Consider the following 8441-nt stretch of genomic DNA (forward strand, 5'->3'; position numbering starts at 1 on the left):
CACTCTCTCCGCCTGACTTACCTCCCAGGGCTGTTTACGTGAGGATAAACCTGAGGAGAGAAGAAGGTAGGCCTGTTTGGAACCCCACACTGAGCGGAAAGGCAGCGCGACTCGAGACACAAAGTAAGTAAATAAATAAAGGCAGCACGCATCAATAAATAAAATCAGTTAACACCCAACCAGTTTGTACTCTGTTTTCTTTGTTTAGCACTACAAATACATAGAGGGCGATTGAGCACCTGGCTGTACAGGGCGCTTTCACACATGCTAAATAATGCAGTTTCAATCCACGTTTGTGAGTGCATCCACTTCAGCGACCGTTTGTGAGTGCATTTTGCTATTTCACAGAGTAAAATCCAGTTGCAAAGGACGCTGAGAGTGGCTTTAGAGTGTGTGAAAGCGCCCTGAAATTCCATGGCCCACCTTTGCCATAAGCCTCCCAGAAGTCTTTCTCCTTGTTCGTCTTCTCCATTTGTGACCCACCTGCATGAGAGTGGTGACTCACGGCACGGAGGTTGATGTCCTTATGCTTACATTATGTTCTAACCTGACTGCTCAGCAATTTCATGGAGTGCCCACAAGGAGTTCTTGTATTGTGAGAAAGGGAGAAAAGTACCTCTTTCTCTACCTGCTCTATCCCATGCATGAGGGGTGACATGATCGAGGGCTACAAGATGATGCATGGGATAGAGCAGGTAGAGAAAGAGATACTTATCTCCCTTTCTCACAATACAAGAACTCGTGGGCACTCCATGAAGTTGCTGAGCAGTCGGGTTAGAACAGATAAAAGGAAGTCCTTCTTCACCCAAAGAGTGATGAACACATGGAATTCACTGCCACGGGAGTTGGTGGCTGCTACAAGCATGGACGGCTTCAAAAGGGAATTGGATAAGCATATGGAGCAGGGGTCCATCAGTAGCTATTAGCCACAAGGTATAGATAGGAACTCTCAGTCTGGGGCAAGTGATGCTCTGTCTTCTTGGTGCTTGGGGGGGCGTCAACAGTGGGAGGGCTCCTAGTGTCCTGGCCCCACTGATGGACCTCCTGAGGGCACCTGGTATTTCTGGCCACTGTGTGACACAGAGCGTTGGACTGGATGGGCCATTGTCCTGATGATCCAACATGGGCTTCTCTTATGTTCTCTTATGTCATTATGTACTCCACCTTGTCTATTATACTTATTCTGCAGCGTCTGTTTAGCTTCAGGAAGCGAGGCAGGAGGGTTGGTGTGTGATCACAGACCTATTGTCTATTCTGCATAGAAGTCCAGGATGGAAGATTCCATCTCTACTCCTGCAAATCGGCTCAGAGGCCTGCAAGGATTTCATGTTTATTTTTTTAAAATGCTGATAAATCACTTTTTTTTTAGCCTCACAAAACAGATTTTAAAAGCCTTCAACGGATTGATGAAAGCGGTTGATGTTAATGGAGAGACAACGTGGTGTAGTGGTTAAAGTATCGGACTACGATCCGGGAGGCCCAGGTTCGAATCCTTGCTCTCCACGGAAGCTCCCTGGGTGACCTCGGGCCAGTCAATCCCTCTCAGCCTAACCTACCTCGCAGGGTCGTTGTGAGGATAAAACGGAGGAGACTGATGTCAGCTACTTTGGGTCCCCCACTGGGAGAAACGTGGGATATAAATAAATAAAGAATAAAGCTTACTGAGGGGCAGGTTTAAATAATGTTACTGTGAGGAACAAAGAGATATGAGCCTCATTTTAATGTGCACGAAGTCTAATCCAGTGCATTATTATCGGTTACTGAATTTATAAACCACCTTCCCCCAAAGGGCTCAGGGCAGTGTACATCATAATAAACATAACAATAAATAAATAAATAAAATTAGTAATCATGAAGCAATAAAACAGTATAGAATGCAACATACAGCACACAGTCGATGGCGTACAAATCCCTTCACTCCCCCCATGGGGTGGATCTTCTACAGAAGAAGAGGAGGAGGAAGAAGAAGAGGAGGAGGAGGAGGAGATTGGATTTATACCCTTCCCTTCACTCAGAGTCTCAGAGCGGCTTACAAACTCCTTTTCCCTTCTCCTCCCCACAACAGACACCCTGTGAGGCAGGTGGGGCTGAGAGAGCTCTTTCCAGAAATGTCTTTTGAGAGAACAGCTCTGACAGAACTATGGCTTGCCCAAGGTCATCCAGCAGCTGCAAGTGGAGGAGTGGGGAAGCAAACCCGCTCCTTCCAGATTAGAGTCCACGGTCAGGAACCGCTGCTGTTCTCAACCGCAAAATGAGCAAAGGCTGCATTTGCAGTTCCCACCAAGGCATAGAACAAAGGGCAGCTGCCATGCACAGCATTTGTTATAGATGTGCATCGGTACCCAAAATGCAAGGTCAAAGGGGATCATTTTCAAAGTTGTGTGTGTGTGCGGGGGGGTTGGGTGAGGCAAATTCTCAAGTACGTCAAGATTCGATTCCATTGCCAAAGCTTCTGGTCCTTGCTGCACGAAGAACTCACCTTTCTGTGACTCCGCAGCAGGGTACAGCTACTTTCCCTTTGCCCGTCTCTCTTGTTCCAGCACGTACGTCACGATACCAGGCTCTGGGACAAAATCATCTCTCTTGGGTTGAAAAACAGGACTGGACTGGACGTTATACCAACCCCAGTGTACCAGCGCAAGGCCAGTTCCCATAACAATCAGAAGTCTGTAGTTCTTCCAAATGGTTTTAAGGCCCATAATGTGCTGCCAACCTACCTATATAAAGACAGTGGAGAATTTTAAATACGTTCTGTTAAAGAGCACCGAACATCCTTTCATGATCTGGGCTGTGCAGGCAAAGGCCTAGCAGGCCCAGGGAGCCTGACTAGCAGTGGGAGGAGGCCTGGCCTACAACTCCCAGAAGCCCCTGAGAGGTTCTGGCGCCCATTTTAGCCCATCACAGAGAAAGGGGACTTATAACAAAAGAGCTGGCACGGAAGAAGAGCTGGTTCTTCTTCCAAGAGAGCAGGGCCCTCTAGAGGGAAGGCTGCTGCTGGGAGAGACCCTCACCCCGAGAGGAAGGGTGAGCAGACTCAGGCCCCACTGAGTGGACTAGGGACCGTGAGTCTAGCCACGTTAAGGGCATTTGGTTGCTTTTCCCTTCACCCACTTATCGTCACTGTTCTTGCACCTTGTTTGTTTACCATATTGGGCTGACCTCCTGTAAAAACCTAGCAGTTCGAAAGCAAGAAATTGCAAGTAGATAAATAGGTGCCACTTCGGTGGGAAGGTAACAGCGTTCCGTGCGCCTTAGTGTTTAGTCATGCCAGCCACATGGCCACGGAAACATCTTCGGACAGCGCTGGCTCTTCGGCTTGGAAACGGAGATGAGCACCACAACCCTAGAGTCGGACTTGACTGGCTTTCGAGCAAGGGAAACCTTTACCTTTACCTTACCTGTAAAAATAAACCTTTTATTTGTGGTTTACTCTGCCTGGTCCTCACGCCTATTATTCAGCCAAACAAGGGAGGCCTGAAGGTCTTGGGCGGGTGCTCTGGGCCCTCTCAAGGGATCCTAAAACCAGAGTGGTGGCAGCATTAGGTGACACCCCACCTGAGCCGTGACATGGTGGCTGCAGCGGTGGGATAGACTAATTTTGGACCCTGGTGAGGCTGAGTGCCATTTGGCCTTGGCAGAGGGAAAAAAAAATTGTTGAGTTCTTTTTGTTTTGTTTTTGCTTTTGGGCTTAAGGAAGCCCCATTTTCTGAAGGTGCTTGCAAGACCAAGTAAGGGTCTGCTAAGGTGTGGTGAAAGGGGTTTTGTTTATGTTCTAGCTGTCGGGTCAACTGGATAGTGAGGCTAGAGCTAGGTACCGCATGTTCCTCCGATCTGGAAAGGAAAAACCAGAGGACATCACTGTTGCTAGACACAAGACCCGAACGGGGGCTGCTGGCCTCCTGTCATTGGAGGACAAAACAGAGGGGGTAATGGCATCCCTGAGTGAAGAGACCTTACGTCTTCAGCTGCAACTTAAGCAGGCAGACCTTGAGTTAGAGAGAACAATGCTGCAGAAAGAGGAGAAAGAGACCGCAGCTAGGATGGAACCAGAGCAAGAGAAAATGAGGCTGGCACATGAGCTTGAGATGGCTAAGCTCAAAAGGGGCCAATTTCTTCCAGATGCCAAGGTGAAAGAGGACCATCGGAAGTACTCCTGGTTCAAGGAAGGGGAGGACATTGAGGCCTTCCTGCAGAATTCTGAACAAGTCTGTATCGACTACGAGGTCCCCTGAGAGCTGTACGTGGAAAAGCTGAGACCGTAGTATAGTGGCGTCCTAACTTCAGTGTCTGGGCAGATGGAAGGCAAAGAGAGAACAGACTTCAAGCTGTTCAAGCAGAGAGTGCGAGAGAGGGTAGGGTTCACCAAGGAAGGGGCCTGGAAGCGCTCAAGGGGTCCTACCCACAGTTAATACACAGACTGGGAAAAGCCTATGACTTCTGGGTGGAGGTTGTAGATGCCGAGACCAGGAATTGCTCCTCGCTGATGGCACAACAAGTAGACTGGAATACTTGGAAGATGCCTTGGACTGAACTCAGCCATCGTCAGCATTGCCTACTCTGACCAGCAACAACTTTCCACGGTCTCAGGTCCTACCACCAGATCCTTTTAACAGGAGACACCTGGGATTGAACCGGGGGGACCTTCTGCATGCAAAGCACATGGCTCCACCACGGAGCCAGGGCCTCTCTGCAGAACGACGACTTACAAAACTGCCCAGTTCAGTCTTAGGCCTTTTTTTCCCATTGAGATGGTAACCATGCAAAATGCCATGTCGCTTGTCAAAATATGCACATACAAATCCTCCCAGTACCATTTCCTGTGGAAAACCCTCTCATTTAATCAAGCATAGGAAAATGTCTACTAGAAAGTCATATTCATTAGGCTACAGTTAAGAACAGTTGGATCAGGCCAAAGGCCCATCCAGACCAACACTCTGTGTCACACAGTAGCCAAAAAACACCAGGTACCATCAGGAGGTCCAGCAGTGGGGCCAGAACTCCAGAAGCCCTCCCACTGTTGACCCCCCCAAGCACCAAGAAGACAGAGCATCACTTGCCCCAGAGCCCCTATCTATACCTTGTGGCTAATAGCCGCTGATGGACCTCTGCTCCAGATGCTTATCTAATTCCCTTTTGAAGTTAAACAAACTCGGATACTCACTAACTAGATGTATCAAAGAGAAAACCAAACTTGATTAAGAAAGATCCAGTGAGTCAGCCGTGTTGGTCTGAAGCAGTGCAACAGATTTAGAGTCCAGCCAGGCACCTTTAAGACCATCCAAGGTTTATTCGAGGTATGAGCTTTCGTGCGCAAGGCACACTTTCTCAAATACTTTATCAAATATTTGATAAAATATGCGTGCACAGGAAAGCTCATACCTTGAATAAACCTTTTGTTGGTCCTAAAGGTGCCCCTGGACTCTGAATTTGTTGTACTTGATTAAGAAACAAAATGAAAATGCTCTTATAGTCAAATGGCTTAGTCAGGCAAAGTCTGAGTCCAGGGGAACCTTTAAGACCAACAAAGTTTAATTCTGGGTATAAACTTTCGCGTGCATGCAAACTGGTATCTGAAGAAGTGTGCATGCACACGGAGGCTTATACCCAGAATGAAACTTTGTTGGTCTTAAAGGTGCCCGACTGGACTCAAACTTTGTTCTGTTGTTTCAGACCAACACGGCGACCCACCTGAATCTGGCTAAGTCGGGCATAACTCTTCTAGGAATTGCCCTGTCTGTCACTATAAACACCCCTCTCTGTGGAACGACAGCCCATGATCTGCACAGCCATAGCATTTTGCACTCACTGTCGGGTCTGTAAAGGTAAAGGTTCCCTTGCTTGAATGCCAGTCGAATCCGACTCTAGGGTTGCAGTGCTCATCTCTGTTTCAAAGCCAAAGAGCCAGCACTGTCCAAAGACGTTTCCGTGGTCATGTGGCCGGCATGACTAAAAACCAAGGCGCACGGAACGCTGTTACCTTCCCACCGAAGCGGTACCTATTTATCTACTTGCAAGTTCTTGCTTTCGAACTGCTAGGTTGGCAGGAGCTGGAACTAGAGATGGGAGCTCACTCCATCATGCGGCACCCGGGTCTCGAACTGCTGAACTACTGACCTTCCACAGCCTGCAGTTCAGCGTTTTAACTACTTGAGCCACCGCAGCTCTGTCGGGTCTGTACAACCCCCCAAAACATTGCAAACATTTTTAGGTTTGAAAAGTTCAACGCACTCTAGCAAAGCGCAGAAATCTGTTAATCTTTAACAGCCCTGCCAGGCCAAGTTCGGACTAAGAAATCACATTTGGGTTGGGGCCAAAGCAGTGTTCCCTCTAAGCTGACTTAGTGTGAGCTAGCTCAGTTTTTTTAGCCTCCAGCTCACACCTTTTTGCCTTCGCTCAGGAAGGATGACTCCAGAGCAAACTGATTTATGCAGCAGCCAAGTCGCCCGCTCACAACTTTCATGCCAGTGGCTCACAAAGTGGAATTTTTGCTCACAAGACTCCGCAGCTTAGAGGGAGCATTGGGCCAAAGCGCTTTGGATGCACAGGGGGCGGGGGGCTCACACAATCAAGTGCTCAAGAGGAAAAGAAGAAGAAGGCGGGGCCTAGCTGTCCGGACCAGGGGGCAGGACCATCCCCTTCCCCAACATACCTGTGCTGTGCCTTGCAGGGAATTTGTGTGGGAAAGGGTTGGAATCTAAGCACCTCTCCACCCCTGGCCACCTTCAGTGGGGAAGCCCAGGCCCAGGACGATCACCCCCAGGGAGCATTAGGGACACAACAGAATCAGGAGAAGAGGCAGGCGCTCCGTCACAAACCCTTCCTCACTGCTGCCCCGCCCTAGGACCTCAGAGGATCCCCGCCTGCCGCAAGGAAACTAGCTGGAAGCCTAAGAGGCCGTAGAACTTTGGGGGCAAACTGATGAAGAAGAGAGAAGAAGAAGAGATTGGATTTGTACCCTGCACTTCCCTCTGAGTGGCTGACAAACTCCTTTCCCTTCCCCTCCCCACGACAGACATCCCCTGTGAGGTAGGTGGGGCTGAGAGAGCTCTTGACAGAAACGGCTCTTTTTCAAGGACAGCTCAGAGAGAACTACGGCTTGCCCAAGGTCATCCAGCCAGGTGCAAGTGGAGGAGGAGTGGTGAATCAAACCCGGTTCTCCCAGATTAGAGTCTGCGCACTTGACCCACGACACCAAACTGGTGACAGAATGACATGAGAGTGGGAAACATCAGAAACCCTGGCCTCCATCGCCCTCCACCCCTTTAAATACTTCCTTTGAAAGAGGAACCCTTCCAACTACGAATCCTTTAAAAATAGGGATGCCAGCCTCCAGGTGGGGCCTGGAGATCCCTCAGAGCTACAGCTCGTCTCCAGACTGCAGAGATAAGTTCCCCGGGAGAAAATAGATGCTTTGGGAGGTGGATTCTAACTATGGTGTCATACCCCACTGAGGTCCCCGTGTCCTCCCCAGGCTCCACCCCCAAATCTCCAGGAGTTTCCCAACCTGGAGCTGGCAACCCTACCCCCCCTTCCCCTGCTGGTGGCCTGGGGGATCTGACTACCCCTTTAAAAATGCTTTACTGAGAAGACACTCTTTGGATCTATTACACTGGGGAGGTATCACAAACAAGGACCTCCGGGGTTAGGTGGGTAGAATATTTCCCATTGCAATTATATATATTTATACGTATTTGCCTGTTTCCTCCTGCTCCCCCGCCAACATTTCTGCAAAGTGAAGCATGGAGTGTTTATGGCGACTCCATTGCTTCCGTGCGTTTAAAGGAACAAGTCCTCTGTCCTTTCACCTCCACCATACCAAAGGCTTTCACCAGTAAAACCTCCCCCTCCCCCTTAAAAAACAAAACAAAACTTATATTTCCCTCCCCGACTGTTCTCTGCGGGATCCCACTGGATTACCTCGCTGCCTGGCTTGCAACAGATCTCTCCCTCTGACCTTTCCAGGTCCACCCGGAAATGAGATCAGTCACGGGGACTACAGGTCCCAGCATGCACCGCTGCCCGGCCACGGTGGGCCCGAGGCATGCTGGGCAACGTAGTATTTAAGACCGCTGCAGAAGGGCGAAGGCAAAGCCGCTAACAACGCCCCGGTGTTCGGACTGTGACCCCGGCGGTCCGAGGAAGCCTCGAGGCTGCGGCGGGAAACATGGAGAGAGGAGGCGGCGCAGGCGAGTATTTCCCGTGCAGGCTGGGGTTTGTGTGTACTCTGGAGTAAGCGTCCAACGTACGGTTGCCAGCTCTGGGGCGGGAGATTCCTGGAGATGTGGGGGAGGGGGGAATCTCACTCCGTGGGGTGTAAGAGCGCAAGTGACCCCTGTTGCCTGGAGATCAGTGGTAACTCCAGGAGAGTTCCAGGCCCCACCTGGAGGTTGGCAACGCATTTCACCCCCCCATGCAACCTGATCTGCAGTGACCAGGGAGGG

The 8441-nt window shown here is 50.0% G+C and overlaps 1 long non-coding RNA gene across 1 annotated transcript in view; it reads right to left on the reverse strand.

The window, feature by feature from the left end:
• Window positions 1–7979, reverse strand: part of LOC107106801 — an 11668-nt gene extending 3689 nt beyond the window's left edge. Inside the window, exons 1-2 of the long non-coding RNA XR_001482376.1 lie at window positions 7918–7979; window positions 2480–2717 (exon numbers count right to left, since the gene is read on the reverse strand). This is a non-coding gene — a long non-coding RNA (uncharacterized LOC107106801). The remainder of the gene's footprint in view (window positions 1–2479; window positions 2718–7917) is intronic.
• Between the last annotated feature and the right edge of the window lie 462 nt (window positions 7980–8441).

The sequence above is a fragment of the Gekko japonicus genome, unplaced genomic scaffold (genome assembly GCF_001447785.1).
Source record: "Gekko japonicus isolate JY-2015 unplaced genomic scaffold, Gekko_japonicus_V1.1 scaffold1854, whole genome shotgun sequence".
NCBI classification, from domain to species: domain Eukaryota; kingdom Metazoa; phylum Chordata; class Lepidosauria; order Squamata; family Gekkonidae; genus Gekko; species Gekko japonicus.